Source organism: Bombina bombina, chromosome 5, assembly GCF_027579735.1.
Source record: "Bombina bombina isolate aBomBom1 chromosome 5, aBomBom1.pri, whole genome shotgun sequence".
NCBI lineage: Eukaryota > Metazoa > Chordata > Amphibia > Anura > Bombinatoridae > Bombina > Bombina bombina.
In genome coordinates this window covers 356,246,438-356,269,285 of record NC_069503.1, presented here as the reverse complement: position 1 = coordinate 356,269,285, position 22,848 = coordinate 356,246,438, and the positions used below count along the sequence as shown (strand labels likewise).

At 38.2% G+C, this 22,848-nt stretch overlaps 1 protein-coding gene across 1 annotated transcript in view; it reads right to left on the bottom strand.

The window, feature by feature from the left end:
- The window catches only part of PALS2 (protein associated with LIN7 2, MAGUK p55 family member), a 455,393-nt gene extending 436,887 nt beyond the window's left edge, over nucleotides 1-18,506 (bottom strand). The window contains exon 1 of the mRNA XM_053714151.1: nucleotides 18,226-18,506. The gene's annotated coding sequence lies outside the window, so the exon portion shown is untranslated. The remainder of the gene's footprint in view (nucleotides 1-18,225) is intronic.
- Between the last annotated feature and the right edge of the window lie 4,342 nt (nucleotides 18,507-22,848).

Genomic DNA, 22,848 nt, shown 5'->3' with positions numbered 1-22,848 from the left:
GTGTGTTGCAGCTGATGAAGACATGTGCATGTCTTTCAACAAAGGATACCAAAAGAACAAAGTTAATGTGATAATAGACAACAACATAAAACCTTTTAAAAACTTACTTAGTAGATCCCGATTAAGCACTCTTGATGAGGATAGTCCAGAACATCCACTGAAAGGAGCAGATAGAATACCCTTCCCCCCTCCCTTGCATATGAAAAGACCCATTATACAAACAAAAGCAATGTGAAGTCTGTATGAATCAGCACAATGTTATTTAAAAATAAGCAAAACTATACATCTTTACAAAACACACCACCAGATGGGCTATATACTGTATTTAGGTTGCATGCTGCCCTAGGCACTAAAGATTCTGCTGCCCCCCCTTACCCCAAGGTTTTAGGTCTTTTTTTGACAAAAAAAATTTTTCGCAGGGAGTAATTTGATTTTTTATTTTTTTTATTTAATTTTAATGTTCACAAGGAGTTACACACACACACACACACACACGTATATATATATATATATATATATATATATATATATATATATATATATATATATATATATATATATATATATATATATATATATATATATATATATATATATATATATATATATATATATATATATATATATATTGCTGCAATACATAGAAAAACCCCAAACACAAATTTCTTGATACAATGCTTCCCCAAACACAATAATAAGCACTGAAAGCCTAGGCTGTCCCCCCTCCAAAATGCCTTGTCTGCCTAGGCCAAAATATGCCCCTGTTTTCAACACATTTATGCAAAGAAGAACCTAGTGAATTATGTCCCTTTAACTAAGGCTACACCTCAGATAGATAATATGGTTAGACTAGAGGCCTAGGCAAGTGCCTTGTCTGCATAAATGTGTTGAAAACAGGAGCATATTTTACCCTGGGCAAAGAAAAACCTAGTGTACTATGTCCCTTTAACTAAGGCTACACCTCAGATAGATAATATGGTTAGACTAGGTGGGTGCTCTGGTTATCTGCATTAAACACTCTTTGTTTCTAAATATACATTCATGATCAACACACTAAAAATATCAGGCTATTGTGGAATAACGTAGATGTGACATTTACATTTGATAAACCCATAGGCTTATTTAACTGGCACTTAAAAGTAGGTTTTTTGTATTGTCTTATAAACATGTTATTTTCTACATAAGCTCTAACATGACTGTTTTCTAAAAGCAACCTGAATGACTAATACGAATCTGGATTGATGGCTCACCATCAGTTTCCCAGTTATTTATATTGTTTAACTAATATCAATTAAGTGAAACACTAAACAATTCCGCCTAATCACAAAATTCTTATGTACAATGACAGTGTTATAGCCAACATAGTTGAAATTGATATTTCTTAGTTTCCATATAAAAACAGTGTTTGCTACATGATAACAATTTCCTGAATTAATTCTGAGAAGTGAATATTTCAACAATTAATAAATAAACTAAATGCAGCCCATACAATATGTGTTACAGGTCCAGCGGCTTAAAATTATTTTAACATATCAGGCACTTGGCCCCACACAGCCCCTTGGTTAACCAAATGCACACATCAGACATATGTCTATGCTACAAGTCCACAGACCTGAAGACCCTCTATCAGACAACTAATCAAACCCCAAGGAACTGCAGCCCCTCTATAAACATACCAAGATAAGATGCTAGTATAGAGTGTGCAGTAGCATAAGCATGATCTAATTCCATGTGTACATAAAAACTCAGACCCCAAGAAACTGCAGACCCTCTATAAACATACCAACATCAGATGGTATACAGAGTGTGCAGAAGCATGATCCAAGGTCCATGTGTACATAAGACCTCAGCTCAGACCCCAAGGATCTACAGATGGTCATTCACATCAACTAACCTGACTTCAGATGAAACTAGTGGATCTGCAGTAGCTTACCTTCACATCAATGCTGCCTGTGACAGTTTCCTTTGAACCCAGCATGCGGCCTAATGTACCATACTTAGGTCCTTTCTATGCAAGGGCAATGGGAGGAGATTACGGGGTATCGATACTGCATTGACTGATGACAAGACAAAAATATGATAAGAGAAACAGCTTCAAAAGTAGTATTACTCCATGTATAATGTATGTATGTATGTACGTACGTATGTACACATACATACATACATACATGGAGATAATGCCACTGTTATTGTCCTTACTTGCATCCAGTTGGAGAGAAGTTATATATACTTTGTAGAAATGCTTAATGATTACCTCATAACTATTGAGGGTTTTAAATGTAATCTGTGACTGCATTTTTGGACAACGTTGGACACCACTATCACTATACAACGTGGAGACAAGCTATCCCTGGTATCTATGACAAAGATCTTTTCTACACTGTGCGGCCCTTACCTCATATGATTGGGGTAGAAGAGTGTAAGTAGATGCCCAAAAGGGACCAGGATTATTGAGCCTCCTATTTTTCTAATATTATGAACTTTTACTACCACTTGTGTGTATTTATCTATAACTAGGAGCTATTTATGCTCTCCCTTTTACTGGGAATTTCGTTTTTACCAAAAAATCTTGGACATTTTAAATATACCTTGTTGTTTGCTTGTATATTTATACAGAATTTTTAACAGTTATTAATTATTTATTCTTTATTTTTAACTTGTTGCTTCAATATTTGTGATTCTATATTAATTGTTCCTTTTGTACTGCTTTTATAGCAGTGTATTATTATTACTTTTATGCGATAACCTTTTATACATCTTGTATTAATTTATATATTCTTAGTTTATGCGCCAATCCACAAATACCCTATATATATATATATATATACACACATACATATATACACATATACACACACTCAACTTCTTTGGTCGACCATGGCGAGGCTTTTTCTGAGTGGAACCTGTCCTGTGAAACCGCTGTATGGTCTTGCCCACCGTGCTGAAGCTCAGTTTCAGGGTCTTGGCAATCTTCTTATAGCCTAGGGCTGCACGATTAATCGCAGATGTGGTTTTAAACCGCGATTAATCAAACAAGAGGTTTTTGTTTTTTTAAATCGCGATTTACCCCCCTCCCCATATCACCCAGCCCTAGCCTAGGCCATCTTTATGTAGAGCAACAATTCTTTTTTTCAGATCCTCAGAGAGTTCTTTGCTATGAGGTGCCATGTTGAACTTCCAGTGACCAGTATGAGAGCGATAACACCAAATTTAACACACCTGCTCCCCATTTACACCTGAGACCTTGTAACACTAATGAGTCACATGACACCGTGGAGGGAAAATGGCTAATTGGGCCCAATCTGGATATTTCCACTTAGGGGTTTACTCACTTTTGTTGCCAACGGTTTAAACATTAATGGCTGTGTGTTGAGTTATTTTGAGGGGACAGCAAATTTACACTGTAATACAGACTGTACACCCACTACTTTACATTGTAGCAAAGTGTCATTTCTTCAGTGTTGTCACATGAAATGATATAATAAAATATTTACAAAAATGTGAGGGGGGAACTCACTTTTGTGAGATACTGTATACACACATATATATATATATATATATATATATATATATATATATATATATATATATATATATATATACACACACATACATATACACACATACATACAGGTGGCCCTCGTTTTACAATGGTTCAATTTACACCGTTTCAGAGTAACAACCTTTTTTTCCAGTCATGTGACTGCTATTGAAAAGCATTGAGAAGCAGTGCATTTATTAAAATAGCCAGTAGATGGAGCTGTCTGCTGGTGTTGCAGCAAAGCCAAGCAAGCTGAAAGTAATCAGTTTAACCAGACTTGAGCTATCAAGCAGATTTCAAAGGAACAAGATCTTTCTGTCTATAAATCAGTCCAGATTGGAATGCATAGAAAGAACTGTTTGCAGAAAAATGCAAGTGAAGTCTGTGTTGTGTGATTATTTTATTAGGTTTATAATACTGGTTAGCATTTAAAGTCTTCATTTCAAAGCTTTAAAAATAATGTATTAGGTGTTACTTATGACAATTTTGAGAGGGACCTGGAACCTAACTCCCTCACTTCCCATTGACTTACATTATAAATTGGGTTTCAATTTAAAACAGTTTCGATTTACAACCATTCCTTCTGGAACCTAACCCCGGCGTAAACTGAGGGCTACCTGTATATATATATATATATATCATGCATGATACCATCTATTTATTTACACCTAGTCTAAGGGATAAGGGGGCAAAGCAGAAGTTAAATAACTGCCACATAACCCTCACAGCAGTGACTTAATTACTTTGTCAGAAACTCATATGGAGATGTGAATTTACCCCTTAATTACCACATACACATTCAAGTGATGAAATCATCGCTGCATCAGACACATGGATGTACTTCCTCCCTATTGAGCACACTGAAAGGAGGCTGTTTTACAAACACCCCCAATGCAATATGAATGTATCATTAAGGCACATTGAGTACAAATTGCTATATTCTGTTTAAAAATATAATGCACCAATTCCCTTTTCTCTCCTAGAGTTTTTACTAAAACACCCTTACATTCTGCTCCATATGAGGGTGCAGTTGAAGATTACAGAATACAAACGTAAGCCTGCTCCTGATAGGCTCAACTTCTGTAGTCTCATGTGCAATATTGTAGAGGGCTAGATTATGAGCAATAAGGGGTTTAGCTCGGTTTTTGGTCTTGTCAGGTTTACCACTGGTATTACGAGGTGAAAGTAAAGGCATTTGCTTGAGCACAATCACGATTTACACTAGAAGGATTACCGCGTCCTCAGAGCTCTGGTTAAACTGTTTCGCAAAACAAAATAAAATAAAAAGTGTCACAAAAAAAAAAAAAAAAAAACTTGTTTTAAAATTGTACACAAAAGTTATAGACTCAAAGTAGGGCTGTGCGATATGATAAAAACGAATATCGCGATTTTGGCCATGAAATAACGCAATTGTAATTTTAATAGCGATTTTTAAAAAAAATAAGAGTTAAACATACATTTATCAATAAAAAAAAATAATGTATTAAAAACTGTACAGAATTTAAAGTACATATTTCTCATTATTCAAAACAGGCTGAGAGCACTCACAGTGCAGCCAATGTTTAAATTACAATAATTGGTTGTATTGTACATGTGGTACCTTGAGCACATTCTTTAAAGGGACATTCTTTAAAGGTTTTGTCAATTTTTATTGTGTCAGCTGCAATGCAAGTCAAGTTAATATATTTTTCTCAGAAAATGTAAGAAAAAAAAAAAAGGACTTGCATTGCAGCTGCCACAACATAAAAAAAAAAAAAATACAAAACCTTTAAAGAATGTCCCTTTAAAGAATGTGCTCAAGGTACCCCATGTGCAATAAGCTCTACAATAGGAGCACCAAAACTGTTTTTATTTGCGATTGGCTAAATCACACTATGCTGAGATTGTGAACCCAAGCAATTCACATTATTGATGCCAATAGTTTGTGTGATGTTTTGAAAATATTTAGAAATTGTATACCCTTAGCATCAGTGTTGCAAATATAGATGTAGTGCTATCCAAACAAAACATACGGCAAAAATAGATTAGAAGGAAAAAATATTACTCCTGTATTAGTACTGAATGTAAACTTCAGCATACTCGCTAAAGTCCTAAAATAGAATTAAAAAAATTAATGAGACTTTGATTCATCAAGTTTGTAGTCTATACAGATCTTGATCATTTGATTGACAGATGACAAATCTGCAATCCACTAATCGTTTTCCCCCTGGGCGTTCAGCCCCTTTGCACAAACGTCTGATCCCACCTATTACGGCCAGTCCAGTGCCGAAATACCAGGCGATTTCACTCTGAACAAGGAACACAGCAACCCCAGACGATCGTCTGGGGTTGCTGTTTTCCTTGTTCAGAGAGGGATGGCCTGGTATTTCGGTGCTGGACTGACTGCAATAGGCGGGATCCGACTGAAATACTACAGGAAAGTTCAAGTTCTACTCTGTGAAAAGCATTACTGGGCTAAAAGAAGCTGCATAGAACAGGCTAACAATGGTATTGAGTCGGTTGTTTGTTCCAGTGTGTGTGTGTGTGTGTGTGTGTGTGTGTGTGTGTGTGTGTGTGTGTGTGTGTGTGTGTGTGTGTATAAATAATTGGGTGATTGGATCAGCAATTTCATTTTGATCTATCAAATAACTGAAGGACACAGTAATATTTCAGTAGTGAAATGAGGTTTATTGGATTAACAGAAAATGTGCAATGTGCATCAAAACGAATTTAGACATGTACATACATTTGGGCACCCTTGTCATTTTGTTGATTTGAATACCTGTAACTACCTAGTAAAGATTAATTGGAACACACAATTGTTTTGGTGAGCCCATTAAGCCTTGAACTTCATAGACAGGTGCAACCAATCATAAGAAAAGGTATTTAAGGTGTCCAATTGCAAGTTGCTGTTCTCTTTGACTCTCCTCTGAAGAGTGGCAACATGAGGGGCTCAAAACAACTCTCAAATAACCTCAAAACAAAGATTGTTCAACATTATGGTTTTGGGGTAGGCTACAAAAAGCTATTGCAGAGATTTAAGCTGTCAGTGTCCACTGTGAGGAACATAGTGAGCAAATGGAAGACCACAGGCATAGTTCTTGTTAAGGCCAGAAGTGGCATGCCAAGTAAAATATTGGAGAGGCAAAGGATGGTGAGAACGGTCAAAAAAAGCCCACAGACCACCTCCAAAGACCTACAACATTATCTTGCTGCAGATGGTGTCACTGTGCATCGTTCAACAATTCAGCGCACTTTGCACAAGAAGACGATGTATGGGAGAGTGATGCGGAAGAAGCCTTTTCTGCACACAGGCCACAAACAGAGTCGCTTGAGGTATGCAAACGCACATTTGGACAAGTCAGCTTCATTTTGGAAGAAGGTGCTGTGGACTGATGAAACAAAGATTGAGTTATTTGGTCATAACAAGGGGCATTAGGCATGGTGGCAAAAGAACACAGTGTTCCAAGACAAACACTTGCTACCCACAGTAAAATTTGGTGGATGTTCCATCATGCTGTGGGGCTGTGTGGCCAGTGCCAGTACTGGGAATCTTGTTAAAGTTGAGGGTCGCATGGATTCCACTCAATTTCAGCAGATACTTGAGGATAATGTTGAGGAATCAGTAACAAAGTTGAAGTTACGCCAGGGTTGGATATTTCAACAAGACAACGACCCAAAGCACTGCTCAAAATCTACTCTGGCATTTATGCAGAGGAACAAGTGCAATGTTCTGGAATGGCCATCCCAGTCCCCAGACCTTAATATCATTGAAAATCTGTGGGGTGATTTGAAGCGGCTGTCCATGCTCGGCAACCATCAAACCTAACTGAACTGGAGATGTTTTGCAAGGAGGAATGGTCCAAAATACTTTCATCCAGAATCTCATTACAGGCTATAGGAAGCATCTAGAGGCTGTTATTTCTGCTAAAGGAGGCTCTATTAAATATTGATGCAACATTTCTGTTGGGGTGCCCAAATTTATGCACCTGTCTATTTTCGTTCTGATGCATATTGCACATTTTCTGTTAATCCAATAAACCTCATTTCACTACTGAAAAATTACTGTGTCCTTCAGATATTTGATAGATCAAAATGAAATTGCTGATCCAAACACCCAATTATTTTTAAAAGAAAATCATGGAAATTGTCAGGGTGCCTAAACTTTTGCATACAACACACATACAACACACATACAGGAAACAGCACTCTCTGGACTTAAGTATAAAACAAATAGTTTATTTGGTAACGTTTCGGGGAATGCTCCCCTTCATCAGACCATACACACACACATATAGCTAAGAGCTTGTAAGTGAGTGCTGGGTTTTCTCTTTGTGTTGTATTTATTTGTTTTGTAATTTTCCCTATGGTTCTTGCACCCAGACCTGTCTGGGGTTAACTGCCTGTGGCTCTGGAGACAGCACAGCTTCCTGTGAGTGCCAGTGGCAGCCAGGGCTGAGCATGTTGCAGGGTCATCGGATGTGTACCTGGTCCGGTATGAGAGTGCAGTTCCCTTCCGTGTTTTGTATATGTCTAGGGTGATTACATATACCTGTGCACCCTTCCCTTGTTCCCAGTTTGTTTGGATTTGAAAGCTTGCATTGTGTGGCTGTGTTAGGGTCCCAGGTATTGGAAAGGACTTTGACAAGGTACCTGGGCTTGTCCCATTTGGCCAGATGCGGTAACTAACCTTTCCATTTTTGCTTTTAAATCTTAGCTGAGAGCTTGTAAGTGAGTGCTGGGTTTTCTCTGTGTGTTGTATTTATTTGTTTTGTCATTTTCCCTATGGTTCTTGCACCCAGACCTGTCTGGGGTTAACTGCCTGTGGCTCTGGAGACAGCACAGCTTCCTGTGAGTGCCAGTGGCACCCAGGGCTAAGCATGTTGCAGGGTCATGGGATGTGTACCTGGTCCGGTATGAGAGTGCAGTTCCCTTCCGTGAGATAGATAGATATATATATATATATATATATATATCTCAACCTATAACCATGTATATATAGGTAAAGATATATATTGAACAAAATACCATCTGATATTTATAGAAATATTTATTTATGAATAAATAGAACATATTCTGCTATGTGAAGAACATTGGAATCTGAAATTCATATTTTCACGTCGGGTTAGCACACTTGAGATTATGCAATCGGGTTTGCGCGCAAGTTTTGTGGGGTTTTTTGCTCCATTGACTTCCATGGGTGAATACGTGAACGCACATACGATAGTCTAAGTTCGGCTTTTTGCGCTCGCCGGGTTAGCGCACAAAAGAAAACAGTTTACTTTCTACTCATAATACGAGCGCAACCCAAGTGCAAAAGGCTTACTTCTAGTGCAGTTAACGCTCAAGTGGGATTGTTAAATAGTGGCCCATAGTAAGAAAAGGTAATATGTTTACAAATACATTTAGAAACAAATTGGTCAATAGCTCTTACGTTAGTTTCAAAGTTGCAGATCACACATGTGGAACACCTAAAAAGTTACTTCCTTTTTCTAACAAATTGATTATTCTAAATCCATCCATAAATACATACAAAGCTTCACCATAAATGTATCATGTTTAAAGGCACAGTCTACACTAAAATTGCTATTGTTTAAAAAGATAGATAACGCCTTTACTACCCATTCCCCAGATTTGCATAACCAACATTGTTATATTAATATACTTTATAACATTTTAACCTCTAAATTGTTGCCTGTTTCAAAGGCTCTATTGACAGCCTCTTAATCACATGCTTTTTTATTTGCTTTTTACAACAGGAGACTGCTAGTTCATGTGGGTCATATAGATAACAATGTGTTCACGCCCGAGGAGTTATTTAAGATTTAGCACAACACAGTACTAAATGCAAGTCAATAGATAATAAATTTAAAAAGTCATGTGATCAGGGAGCTGTCAGAAGATGCTTAGATACAAGGTAATCGGAGAGGTAAAAAGTATATTAATATAACTGTGTTGGTTATGCAAAACTGGGGAATGGGTAATAAAGGGATTATCTATCTTTTAAAACAATAAAAATTATCTTGTAGACTGTCCCTTTAAGTAGTTTACTACCATATTACCTATCCGGGCGGGAACAAAATTTTTACTACATGGCTAGATCACATTTTTGAGTGTGTGGGGTTTTGCTACTATTTGCTGTTAATGTACTAATTTATTAGATTGATGTGCCTGTATTACTTTATATTCTAGCACCCACTTGGTGATCATTTTATTCTTACATTATTATATCTTGTTTTGGTTTAAAGGGACACAAACCCCAACACTGTTTCTTTCCTGATTCATTTAGTGCTTACAATTTTAAACAACTTTCCAATGTACTTGTTATCTAATTTGCTTTGTTTTTTTGGCATCCTTTGTTGAAATGTATACCTAGGACATGAACAGCAATGAACTACTGGGAGCTAGCTGATGATTGGTGGGTGCACATATATGCTTTGTGTCATTGGCTCACATGATCTGTTCAGCTAGCTCCAAGTAGTGCATTGCTGCTCATTCAACAAGTGAATAATAAATAAAAGTCGACAAGAAGATATCACCTGAACATCTCTATGTTAAAAAAAGAAAGACATTTGACCTCAAAATATCCTAAGTATTCACACCCCATTGTAAAGGACTTTAGGCAGCAAATCAGTATGTCTGTCCCGGACCTCCAAGGGAGTGTGCCTCATGCACACTCATGTTATTTCCCTTTTTAAGGAAGTTAATTATGAAAATCCCATGAGTACAAAGAAAAAGAGTTCATGACCTGGCTGCTGTTCATTTCTTTTCTTTTTTTTTTAACCTGCAGCTATGCAGGAACTGAAAGTTTACTTTTTACAGAGCACTTACTCTGGTGAGCTGAAGAAATTGTAAGGTAAAACACTTTCCTTTTTTACATACAGATGCTCAGGTGATATTTTCCTGTCAGCTTTATACAGTTATGCTGCATCACTTTCAAGTGATTTAGCATATGGGTATTATGTCCCTTTAAGCACATTTGATAATAGAAGTAAAATGGAAAAGTTGTTTAAAATTGTATGATCTATCTGAAACAAGAAAAGAACATTTGGGGTTTCATGGCCCTTTAATTTTGCCTTTCTATATTTTAAAACATCGGTATATTAAAGGGACACTGAACCCAATTTTTTCTTTCATGTTTCAGATAAAGCAAGCAATTTAAGCAACTTTCTAATTTACTTCTATTATCAAATTTTCTTTGTTCTCTTGCTATCTGAAGAAGGCATCTAAGCTAAGGAGCCAGCAAATTTTTGTTTCAGGACCATGGACAGCGCTTGTTTATTGGTGCTTTCCAATCAGCAAGGACAACCCAGGTTGTTCACCAAAAATAGGCCGGAATCTAAACTTACATTCTTGCTTTTAAAATAAACATACCAAGAGAATGAAGAAACTTTGATAATAGGAGTAAATTAGAAAGTTGCTTAAAATTGCATGCTCTATCTGAATCACAGAAGAAAAAATTTGGGTTCAGTGTCCCTTTTACAATTTAAGTATCCATAGAATACCAATCAGGACAAGTATTCAGCAAATTCAAAATATGCCCTTTTTTATTATTCAAAAGGTCAAAATACTTTTTGCTAGGTTTAGAAAATAAAGTTGCTTTCAGCTCACAAAGACACAATGTGCTACCCCCAGCAAGTGATAACAAAAAAAAAAAAAATCTGTTTTCTGGCAAACAACATCTAAGTGTGCCATATGGTAAATTGCTGTACTGATGTCAACTTTCAGGTTTCACATCTGCTTCAAACAGTCCATAAACAAATTTCGGACTGAAAACAACATTTTAAAATCCAGAACCACCAATAACTATATTTTAAGTCTGAAACATAATTACATCATCTAAATTGGACCATTAATTTCCAACTGAGAAACCCAAAACTAGTTTCATATACATAATTATCTATATAGTAATACAGATATAAATTATGATTCTGAATACAGCATTTAAGACATAAAGCTTTGCATCCTGGTACATCTAAGATATTAATTTCAAATGGAAGTGCGTGGCACTTTATGCTTGTCAAAAGGTATACAACAGAATCTAAACCTAGCTGTTCAGAATTAGCAGAAAAAGTGCCATAGTACAGTGTATCATCAGGGCTTTCATTAAAGTGATTGTAAACTTTAATGAATTAAAGCCCAGGATCAAAAAATAATCTTAGAAACAGGGGAACTTTAATTCATTAAAGTTTACAAAGACCCTTATTTTTTAAAATACTTACCATTGCGTTTTGGTAAACATAATGCTTTAATTCATATAAGTTTACAATCACTTTAAGAATATACTCTTTATTTTAATATAGAAGCATATTACTGACATGATTTTTCTCATACTAATACAGTAAACACAGTGTTCTCCCAGGAACAATAGACACACCACCTAGCTAATTTTAATGAACACCCAGCTAAAAGCTAAGCCAATATATACCTGATTCAGATAAAGGATATGATTTTAAACAACTTTCAAAGTTACTTCTATTATCAAAATTTGTTTTGTTCTCTTGCTTTGTTGAAAAGGATACCCTCAGGAGCAGCTGATAGGTGGCTGCACATATAAATATCATGTTATTGGCTCACCCAATGCGGTCAGCTAGCTCCCTGTAGTGCATTGCTGCTTCTTCAACAAATAATACGAAGAGAATAAAGCAAATTAGACAATATAGGTAAATTGAAAAGTTCATTAAAATTGTATATTCTATCTGAATCATGAAAGTAAAACTTTAGGTTTAATGTACCTTTAACATTCGCTTATATTTTTCAAATGTTTTTTGCACAAATTATCACTGAATTAATTTTACATTATATTACACAATCAATGTATGCTTTGAAAACCTTGAACACCATTTATAAGTAACAGAAAAATGCAATAATATTGCAAAGTATTACCCTGCCACCATCTGGCTACTTTATAATGCAACCCGGCTGACATAAGTTCATGTGACAAACACTGAAACATGTATTTACAAAGATAATATTTATTAAATGTACATAACATTTTTCTTTTACATTATTATGTGTTGGAGCATTTTATTATTGCACTATTGTTTGTATATAGCTATGTGCCCTTAGTCAGCTTCTGAGCAACAGTGCACTACTGGGAGCTGAAGATATTTGGTGAACCAATGATAAGAGGCATATGTATTTAGCCACCAATCACCAGCTAGATCCTAGTTCAGTGATGGCGAACCTTGGCACTCCAGATGTTTCAGAACTACAGGTTTCCAACCTTATAGCAATTACTGAAACGTGGCTATCTTCCTCTGACACTGTTTCCATTGCTGCTCTCACTCATGGTGGTCTTCACTTTAGCCACACACCTAGGCCAGGTGAGAGATATGGTGGCGGTGTTGGCATTTTACTCTCCCCCTCCTGCTCCTATCAGTACCTATCTCCATTTCCATCTCTCTCCTTTTCTTCCTTTGAAGTCCACTGCATTTGCCTGTTCTCCCCCCCTCTATTTTAGAGTGGCAGTTATCTATCGCCCCCCTGGACCAATCTCCCAAATCCTCGACAACTTTGCTGCCTGGCTTCCTCACTTTCTCTCTACAAATACACCAACCCTAATTCTGGGGGACTTCAACATCCCTATTGACAACCCATCTGCCTCTAAACTTCTCTCACTCACTAACTCCTTCGGCCTCTCACAATCCACCCTATTCCCTACCCACCGCGATGGACACTCTATTGATCTGGTATTCCATCTCTGCTCTCTCTCTGATGTTGCCCGTCACCCATTTCCCATCTCAGACCACCATCTGCTCACCTTTAATCCTAATATAGATGCTAAACCTACTTCCTCTCTCACCCCAGTAGAAATCTGCACACTGTGGACCCTCCCCAACTCTCCAATCTTATTTAAGATATCCTGCCCTGACCTTGCTATAACCCACTATAATAATACTCTCTCCGCTGCACTTGACACTATCGCTCCGCCCCAACTTCGCAAAGCCCCACGTCGTCAGCTCCAGCCCTGGCACTCTCAACAAACACGCCACCTACAAAAATGCTCACGCAGTGCTGAACGTGCCTGGAGGAAATCCCGCTCTGAACCTGATTTCATGCACTATAAGTTCATTCTTTACTCTTACACCTCTGCCCTTCGCTTAGCTAAGCAAACCTACTTCTCTTCTCTTATATCCACTCACTCTTCAAACCCTAAAAGACTCTTCTCCATTTTCAACAATCTCATCTACCCACCTGCACCACCCCCCTCATTTGCATTCAGTGCTCAAGACCTTGCTGACTATTTTTTCAATAAAACACTTGCCATCCGAAGAAACATCCCAACACAAACCTGCAATCTCCCAACTTCGCTCCCAGTCACCCCCTCTGCCACTCTCTGCACCCTCCTCCCAACCACAGAGTAAAGTGGCTTCCCTTTTGTCTTCCTCACACCTCACTACCTGCCCACTTAACCCTATTCATTCACATCTAATTCCTCATCTGTCTCCCACCCTCACTCCAGCTCTTACTCACATATTCAACCTATCCCTTTCTACCGGCTCATTTCCTGCCTCCTTCAAACATGCAAAGCACCCCCATCCTCCAAATACCCTCCCTTGACCCTAACTCCCCTGCAAACTACCGCCCCATATCACTGCTCCGGCTAGCTTCAAAATTCCTTGAAAAACTAGTTTTCGATTGCCTAACCCAATTCCTGTCCTCCAACTCATTGCTCGACCCCCTGCAATCTGGCTTCCGTCCCCAACACTCAACTGAGACTGCCCTCACCAAGGTTACCAACTATATCCTTTCTGCTAAAAACAAAGGCTACTACTCTATACTCATCTTACTTGACCTCTCTGCTGCCTTTGACACTGTTGACCATCCCCTTCTCCTACGGACTCTCAGCTCTCTTGGGCTCTGTGACACTGCCTTCTCATGGATTCACTCTTATCCCTCTAACAGCTGGAGGCTTAGAGGGCAGATTCCGACCCAGAAAGAGCATCCTCTGAAGGATCAGAGGCGTCATCATCGGATAATCTAGTATCAGATAAGTCCAATAAGTTAGTAGATGACCCCTGGGAAGGATAGCAATATTTGACCTGTCGCTTGTGCTTAGCTGGGCGAGGTAAAGCACTGAAGGCCGCAGACACTGCCCTTTGTAGCTGTTCAGTAAAGTCTGGGGTAAGAGGGCCCGTCCAGAAGGAGGATTAGCAGTGCAAAGGGAAGCTGTATGTGTAATAAGAGATGACTGCAGGGAACACACCTCACGGGACAGACACTCCTAAGAGGTGAACGGCTCAGTGGTACTAAACATATTTGTTTTCTTAGATGAAATTACTTTATCAAGGCATGTGGAACATAATTGGGCAGGCGGATACACCATAGCCTCCTCACAATATAAACAGGTATTAGATTTAGGTAAAGAGGGAGTACCCTCCAACGTATCAGAGTCCTCCATAACTTGCGCTTGAAAATGAACTATAGAAAAAGATAAATGGCACCTTTATACCCCCAATAGCTGGGGCACTCACCACCTCCTATGACCCAGGCCCCACACAGAAACCACTTTGTCTCCGGTAAACCACACAGTCAGGAACAGAGGAAAACAGTGTGACCACACCCGGTCACGCGGTGCGTCATGCAGAGCCACCCCTGCTACAGGAAAAAGCGTGCCAAACCTAACAGGTTGCGCAGCTAACCAAAATGAAAGTAAAAACCTTTACGTTCTAACATCTACCTGAGCCTCATCACTCATGTCGCAGCACAAAACATAATAAAGAAAATTATGCAATAAATCCACCCTGTTCAATAATCCCCTTCCTGAGATATTAACCCTTGATTCCATACAGATAAAAGGAGTCACACTGTGACCCTGTCTTCTTGCGTTATCATATGTGTATAAAAATGAAATGATCTTACCGGAATCTCTGCTGTGAAACAGGCACACAGAATCAAGTTTGACAGTCTTTTAGCATTGCACCTGACATGGACTTGAGTGAAGCAGGCAGTGAAACACGTCAACACTGATTGTTTAGGAGCTGTTAATATGAGTCTGGATGGGTTTGCATAAAGACTCTCCCTGCATCTCCAGGCTCTAATATTCGTCAATGCTCTCACTGAGAGGCTGACGAGACTACTTACAACTCCAGACCCATTCCAAAGGGTACTACTCTCCATAAGGAACTACTCCGTATCTTCTGACACTTCTCTGCCAACCTCCTGTTAAGAAAGGCAAAGAATTACTGGGATATGAGGGAAGTGGGGGAGGTATTTAAGCCTTTGGCTGGGTTGTCTTTGCCTCCTCCTAGTGGCCAGGTTCTGAATTCCCACAAGTAATGAATGAAGGCGTGGACTCTCCTCATATTAAGAAGGAAAAAGATAATTGTTAAATAGTTCACTTCTTTGTTCTTCTATTATTCTGCCTTCAGTGCACAAGAGAACCTGTACATATAAAGCAGGGTTTCTCAAAGTGTATTTGTAGTACGTTTTTGTTTTATTGTGTTTAAAGGACCAACAATTGCCAAGAAGTACCTAAGGAAACAGTAGTGTAGTTGCTCAGATTTGTGAAGCAGTTTTAGGAAACTGGGAAAGGACTAAGTGATTCTGGAAAGGAGTTATACAATTATTTTGAATGTGAATCGAGTGTTTCAGTGACATGGTATGGGATTGTTAGTTCTTTGGTAGTGATTTAAGATTGTAAAATTAATTAACAGAACAGTAAAGGGTACTTTTCCATTAACAGACTGCCACTCTGTTGGTGAATACAGAATGCCAGCAGATGGCGCTCCCTGCATTGTTCTTGCTTCTCTAACGCTTGTCTTAGGAGGGCACTCCGCCAATCCTATGGTATCCACCCCAAGTGAACGATGGGGAATAACGTTTGCAAGGAGGGCTTTGCCCCAATTGAACCCGCCAGGAGGAGGCAAAAAATATATAGTGGAGATGGGTGAATTTCTTCAACCATGGGACAGAAGAAAACTCTATAGCGCCATCTGCTGGCATTCCGTATTCGCCAACAGAGTGGTGGTCCATTAATGGAAAAGTACCCAGCAAAGCCAAAATTAAACTTCCATAATTCATACAGAGTATACAACTTTGCAATTTATTCATATTATCTAATTTGCTTAGTTCTATTGGTACCTTGTGTTGAAAAGCATACCTAGGTAGGCTCAAGAGTAACAATGCATTACTGGGCTTGAGCTGATGACTGGTGGCTACAGATAGATACCTCTTATCACTAGCTCACCATGTGATTTAGCAAGCTCCCAGTAGTGTATTTCTGCTCCTTCAAAAAAAAAAAAAAAAGATACCAAAAGAATAAAGTCAATTTTTATAATAGAAGTAAATTGTATGCTCTATCTGAATAATGAAAGAAAATGTTTGGATGTCATGTTCCTAAACCATTTTGAAACCCTGCAAAAAAAAAAAAAAAAAAAAGTTTGTATAATTTAATAAGGTTGATTATATTTTGGTAGCAAGCATTATAGATGGCAGCAAATAAATTTTATGTACATTATTCAGTGTTCTCCACAGAAAAGTTTATCAGCCAGATGGTATTAGGAAGTAGCCAAGTGGGTGCAGTGTAATATTTTCTAATATTATATCATTTTCAGCTATCCAAAGCACAAATGGCATAATTTAACATAAATGCATTTAATTATCATTTGTGCGCTAAAAATTAAATATTTTTAATATCAGCTAAATTAATTGGCTAACATTTTAGCCCGGTGGTCAGTAACATCAGTGCACCCGCTAAAAAGGTCCTGGGGAGAGCACTGTTATTGTTCTACCTAGTAGTTGTAAAGTTTACAGCTGTAAATGAGCATTCCCTTCCTGCTTATACACCTGTATATCTAATACAGATCATTTTCACAAAATAAAATATACCACTGATTATTTTTTTCTTGTAATAAATGATTAAAGCAACCTAGCTGCTCATTTTATATTAGCCTGAAGGCTTGTCCTGTTGCATTACTAAACATCAATGAACTTCAATGTGAAATTCAGTAAATAAATCACCACTCCTACCTCCTACTCACTACAACATCCAGCCAGGAGCCCCCACTTCCCCCCTGGGTTGACTGCGGCTAGCAGCTTGCACCTCCCTATGGAAGGAGGGAGAGAAAAGCAGACTGAGCCCTCCCTCCCTGCCCTTATACTGAGCTTTTAAGTGAAAGGGTTTCCCCAGCAGCAGTAGATACTGCACAGTCAAAGCTATAAGGACACGGAATGAAGACATCACAGTGACACATGTTATAAGAGTGGATGTGCTGTATAAGGATATTAAATTGTATTAACCCCTTGACTTTCAGTGACAGCTGCCACGCACTCATGCAGCAAGCAATGAATATATATTATAATATATATATATATATATATATATATATATATATATATATATATATATATATATACACACATACACATCATGCAATGAATGGGTTTCTATACACTGAGGTTAAAGTGGAATCAGCCTCTCAGACTGTTAAGAATTTTACTATATTTGCGTCCCATATATTACACATGCCTACACACAGTGCACTACATGCTTAGAACCCAAAAAGATCCTACAAGAATCCTACTAGAGTGCGGGTAAGACAAGGATCTCTCAAATACAGTATCTAATACTGCACACATGGCTTGTGCACTCTACATACTTCTAACACACATTATCCATAGCACAAATCAGCAGCTGCTCCTCCTACTGTCCAGTCTACAGGACACAAATCAAAGCGCTATTGACCGGTGACAGCACTCACCTCCTCCACTGCCGCTATGCTGAGTTGCTGGTCCCTTTGAATAGTATTAATAATCTCCCCCAGGCCGTGTGCTCTGCTCCTCTCCGCTGTCGCAGCTCTTGTCTCTCTCATACAAACTAGGCTCAGTCAGTTTAAGGGATTAAAAAAAAAACACACACACACAATTTAAACGCTCCCCCTTTCCTTCAACCGAACTATCCGCGTGCACGACCGGCGTCAGCAGTAAACTCGTGCACGAAGCAGCAGAAGCTAGTAGCTACGGGGGGAGAAAGTCAGAGGGAGATTTTCTGATACGCGCATGCGCCAATCAGTCTTCTCACTGTACCTGTTAGGGTCGCTGATGTCACAGTTCCGCACAAGCACGTGGCTTTCCCATGGAGATGAATGATTAGGAGCCATGCGCTCCAAACCACTTAGAATAGTCGTTTTAACTCAGTTAATGTGACATAGGTAAAAGCGCAAAAACTTAAGTTCCTATTACATTTTATGGCGTTTTTGTCAGGGGCGGACTGAGCCGAGGATGACAAATGCCTCATGGCCCCTGTATGTGGTGAAAATATGTCCGGTGCAGCCACTACCGAACAGTTTTGTTTTATTTTTTTTATATCATTGCGAGGGTTGTTTTGTGATTGTGAATGTGTTTGCATCGCTGTTGCTCACTCTCCGGGTGCAAAACTTCTGTCTTCCGGCCAAAGGGCCTCAACTCAGTAAATGCAAATACGGATTAATTCTCGTGACCACTGTTATATGAGAAGTGTCAGAGCCTGATGGATAGCTGGTCACCTGAAGGGCCACTGTGCTGTGACCTTGCTCTGTCCCAGGAGCTGCTCGGATAGGAATGGAAATAGTGATTTAGGGATTCAGGAAGGCTCTGAGAGGGACACAAAGTATCTAAACATAAAGTATGTAACTAGCTAGTCCTTTCATTTTGTTTCACTAATCTTATGTGCTCAGCACAGTCATACCTCTGGAGAAGAGCATGCGATGTGTCTCAACAGAAGGCTTCGTAAAATTCCTATTCTGCCTTTAAAGAATAATTACGTTTTATACTTAAAGGGACATTGTACACTAGTTTTGTCTTTGAATAAATGTTGTTTTGTATATGATCCATTTAGATAGCCCATACACTTTTTTAACTTGGAAAAAAAATGTATAGTTTTGCTTTTTTTTTTCTTTCCAGACCATTTCAAAGTGTGTCCCAGCCTAACTTGTTCAACAGTTCTAAATTGGGAGCTTCTAAGGACAAGGAAGTTGGTTTCTTAGTCAAGCTGTTTCTTATTCGTGAAATTCTGTTTCTTAATTAAGGAAGTTGGTTTCTTATTCAAATTTTTTTCGTCAGACTGCTTTAAATGGACTTTAAAATAAAAATAAGTTTTATTTAAATAACAATATGATTCATATAATGTAGTTACACAGAGGTGAATTCCCTTTATACAACAATTGGATATTAAAAAAGAGAGAATGGTGGGGTAGCGCTAAAAAAGCTAAAGAGATCTTGGGATATGAAGCAAAGTGTCTGTGACTTAAAAAATATTATGTGACCTATAATGCTCGGTGGTTTGTAGAGCTAGAGATACGTGACAAAAAAGAAATTCTTAATTGGTGCCAAACAGCACTAGATATCTGAAAACAAAAAAATAAAAAAATATATATATATATATAGATATATATATAGATATATATATATATAATCCTAGACGCACATAAAGTGTAGTGTGGGTGGATACAATGTGAAAATAATGGCTACAATTAGGTATGATAAATTATATTTAAGAGGAATGAATGTGAAATGAGAATGTGTCATATTTATCATAAAATAATATTTATTACAATATATTAAAATAAGATGCCGGCATCAGAATATATTTACAAATAATCCATATAGTAAATACGAGTATACGTATATTCGCAATACAGGTGTTACATATAAAAGACTAACTGATGAAACTAAAACTAAAAGGAGCTGGTACAATTATATATACATAGCGAGTAAAAATAGGTAACTTTATGTCATAAGGTACCTGATACAAATATAATTCCTTTTTTTTGGGAGCAGTCCTTATAGTAGAATAAAAGTCCCACACGATAATCGCAAAAAGTCAGGTCCGGAAAAATACCATAGACTGGTAAGTCAGGGTTATCCCTGAGGTTAACGTTCCATCTAACCTTTAGCGGATAATGATAACAAAGTTCCTCAGTATTCCAGATATTAGCAATTGTGCCTCTGTATTTTCAGGAATTGTAGATAATCCGAAGTAGGTGCTGGGACCGGGGTATTAGTTTGTACACCAAGACTGAATTGGGCGATACCTCAGGTCCTACTGCCAATTAGTTCTGGTGTTGAGGTCAAAGCCAAGTGGATCAAAAGTAGGAAAACTGGTAAACTGGATTTTGCAGCTCATTATGTGAAATCCGTTAAGGAAGCAGCTTGTTAAGCTAGTAGATCCTGGGACAGGAATTACACATATGGAGACTATTCGTTATGACTTAAAATAGCTCGATGTACCTGTCCTTCTAACAGTCCTTACCAGCTCTTCACCAGATTAAAAGTTGTGGTTAAAATAGCAAATCAACGCATTTCAGCCGCTTGGGCCTTTATCAAGATGCTCACTAGATTTAACCACCAATGTGTGCTCGTTATTTTCAATTCGATTGTACATAAACAGTGATACAGTGACGTATGTAAAAAAAATTATATGTTTGGTATGTTGGCCCTTTACACTATATGGCTGGCGGGTAGGGGTGTTGAAAATAATCGGCACCACAATGCATCGCGATGCAGCCTTTAACGATGCTGCATCGATGCAGTGAAGAGCCGAATCGATTAACACGTCACGTGACCCTGCCCGGAAAAACTAGGAACTTTCTCCCTTCATTTCCTCCCACAGACCAGCCTATTGCGTGTTAACGGTCTCACCCGAAAACTTCTGTCTTTCCCAATATGGTTGACTAAAGAACCCATGCTCTTATCTACGGTTGCGGGGATCCCTAAGTCGCGCCTGCACAGTGAGATGGTTGAGGTCTTGCACAAGTGCTTTCCTTGGGTGATAGAGGAGCATGAATGGAGCAAGATGGCGGACCCTGTGCAGGTGAGGGGGTTCTTGAGCAAAATGGGGTTATGTGTTGCGATGTTACCTGGAGCGCATGCAACGGTATTGTGAGTACAGTTTACAGATCGGTTGATATTCAATGCGTGTAAATATACAGGGGCACAGCTTGAAAACACAGTGTGACAAGCCCCTTGTGCCTGGTGTGTGTATACAGTGTGTATAAACAGTGTGGGGGTGATGTGTAAATATAAAAATATAGAGGTACCAAATATAATATATTCCTATACGGTATATAATGAATTCACTTTATGATAAGAACTTGTAGGCTTATGTTTATACAAAGATGCTGTTTGTAAAGTGACAGGAGACAGCATTTACTACCTATATAGTGAATTATGTTCCTTTGGAAAAGTTTATGAGTACTTTTTATACTTATATCTCTATTAAAGGCTATGGACTTTTGTTTGGTAAAGATTGATGCAAACATTTTTTATTGAATATAATTTATATATTGTTAGCATGTATATAGCTATGTGTTATATATATATAATAATATACACACATTTAGTATTTACTGTTCTAAACAAAAATATGAATTTGTTGATGAAAACCATGGGTAGTAATCGTGATGCATCGTGGAATCGAATCGTTGACATGATAATCGTATTCGAATAGTGAGACCAGTGAAGATGCGCACCCCTACTGGCGGGGCCCTCTTTCTAAAGTATCCTCCGTCTGAGGAAAGGGATACTTTGTCACCAAAACGTTACTACTTTTCACAGTAAAAGAGTGTGTTTAAAAAGACCAGCGAGTGCACAGGAGCATTAAGGTATGTCTCGTTTGGTATGTTGGCCCTTTACACTATATGGCTGGCGGGGCCCTCTTTCTATAAGCATCCTGGATGACTTGTTTTGTTATGTCTTTGACTTTCTATTGGTATGTGCTTGTCGTAGTTCGATCTGATTACCTATCAATCTGTTAGGTGGAGCTGGTTGCTCATGCGGGCGTGGATTGTTATTTTTTCCAGTCCCGGATTTTATGTTAAAGGGACAGTCTAGTCCAAAACAAACTTTCATGATTCAGTTAGGGCATGTAATATGAAACAATTTTCCAATTTACTTTTATCACCAATTTTGCTTTGTTCTCCTGGTATTCTTAGTTGAAAGCTTAACCTTGGAGGTTCATATGCTAATTTCTCAGACCTTGAAGGCCGCCTCTTAAGAATGCATTTTAACAGGTTTTTCACCACTAGATGTTGTTAGTTCATGTTTTTCATATAGATAACACTGTGCTCATGCACATGAAGTTACCTGGGAGTTATCACTGATTGGCTAAACTGCAAGTCTGTCAAAATAACTGAAATAAAGGGGCAGTTTGCAGAGGCTTAGATACAAGATAATCACAGAGGTAAAATATATATAAATATAACTGTGTTGGTTATGCAAAACTGGGGAATGGGTAAAAAAGTGATTATCTATATTTTAAAACAATAATAATTCTGGTGTAGACTGTCCCTTTAAGTTTTGAAAAACTGTCATAGCTTGCCCCTTTTTTACATCAGTCGCTATCCCTG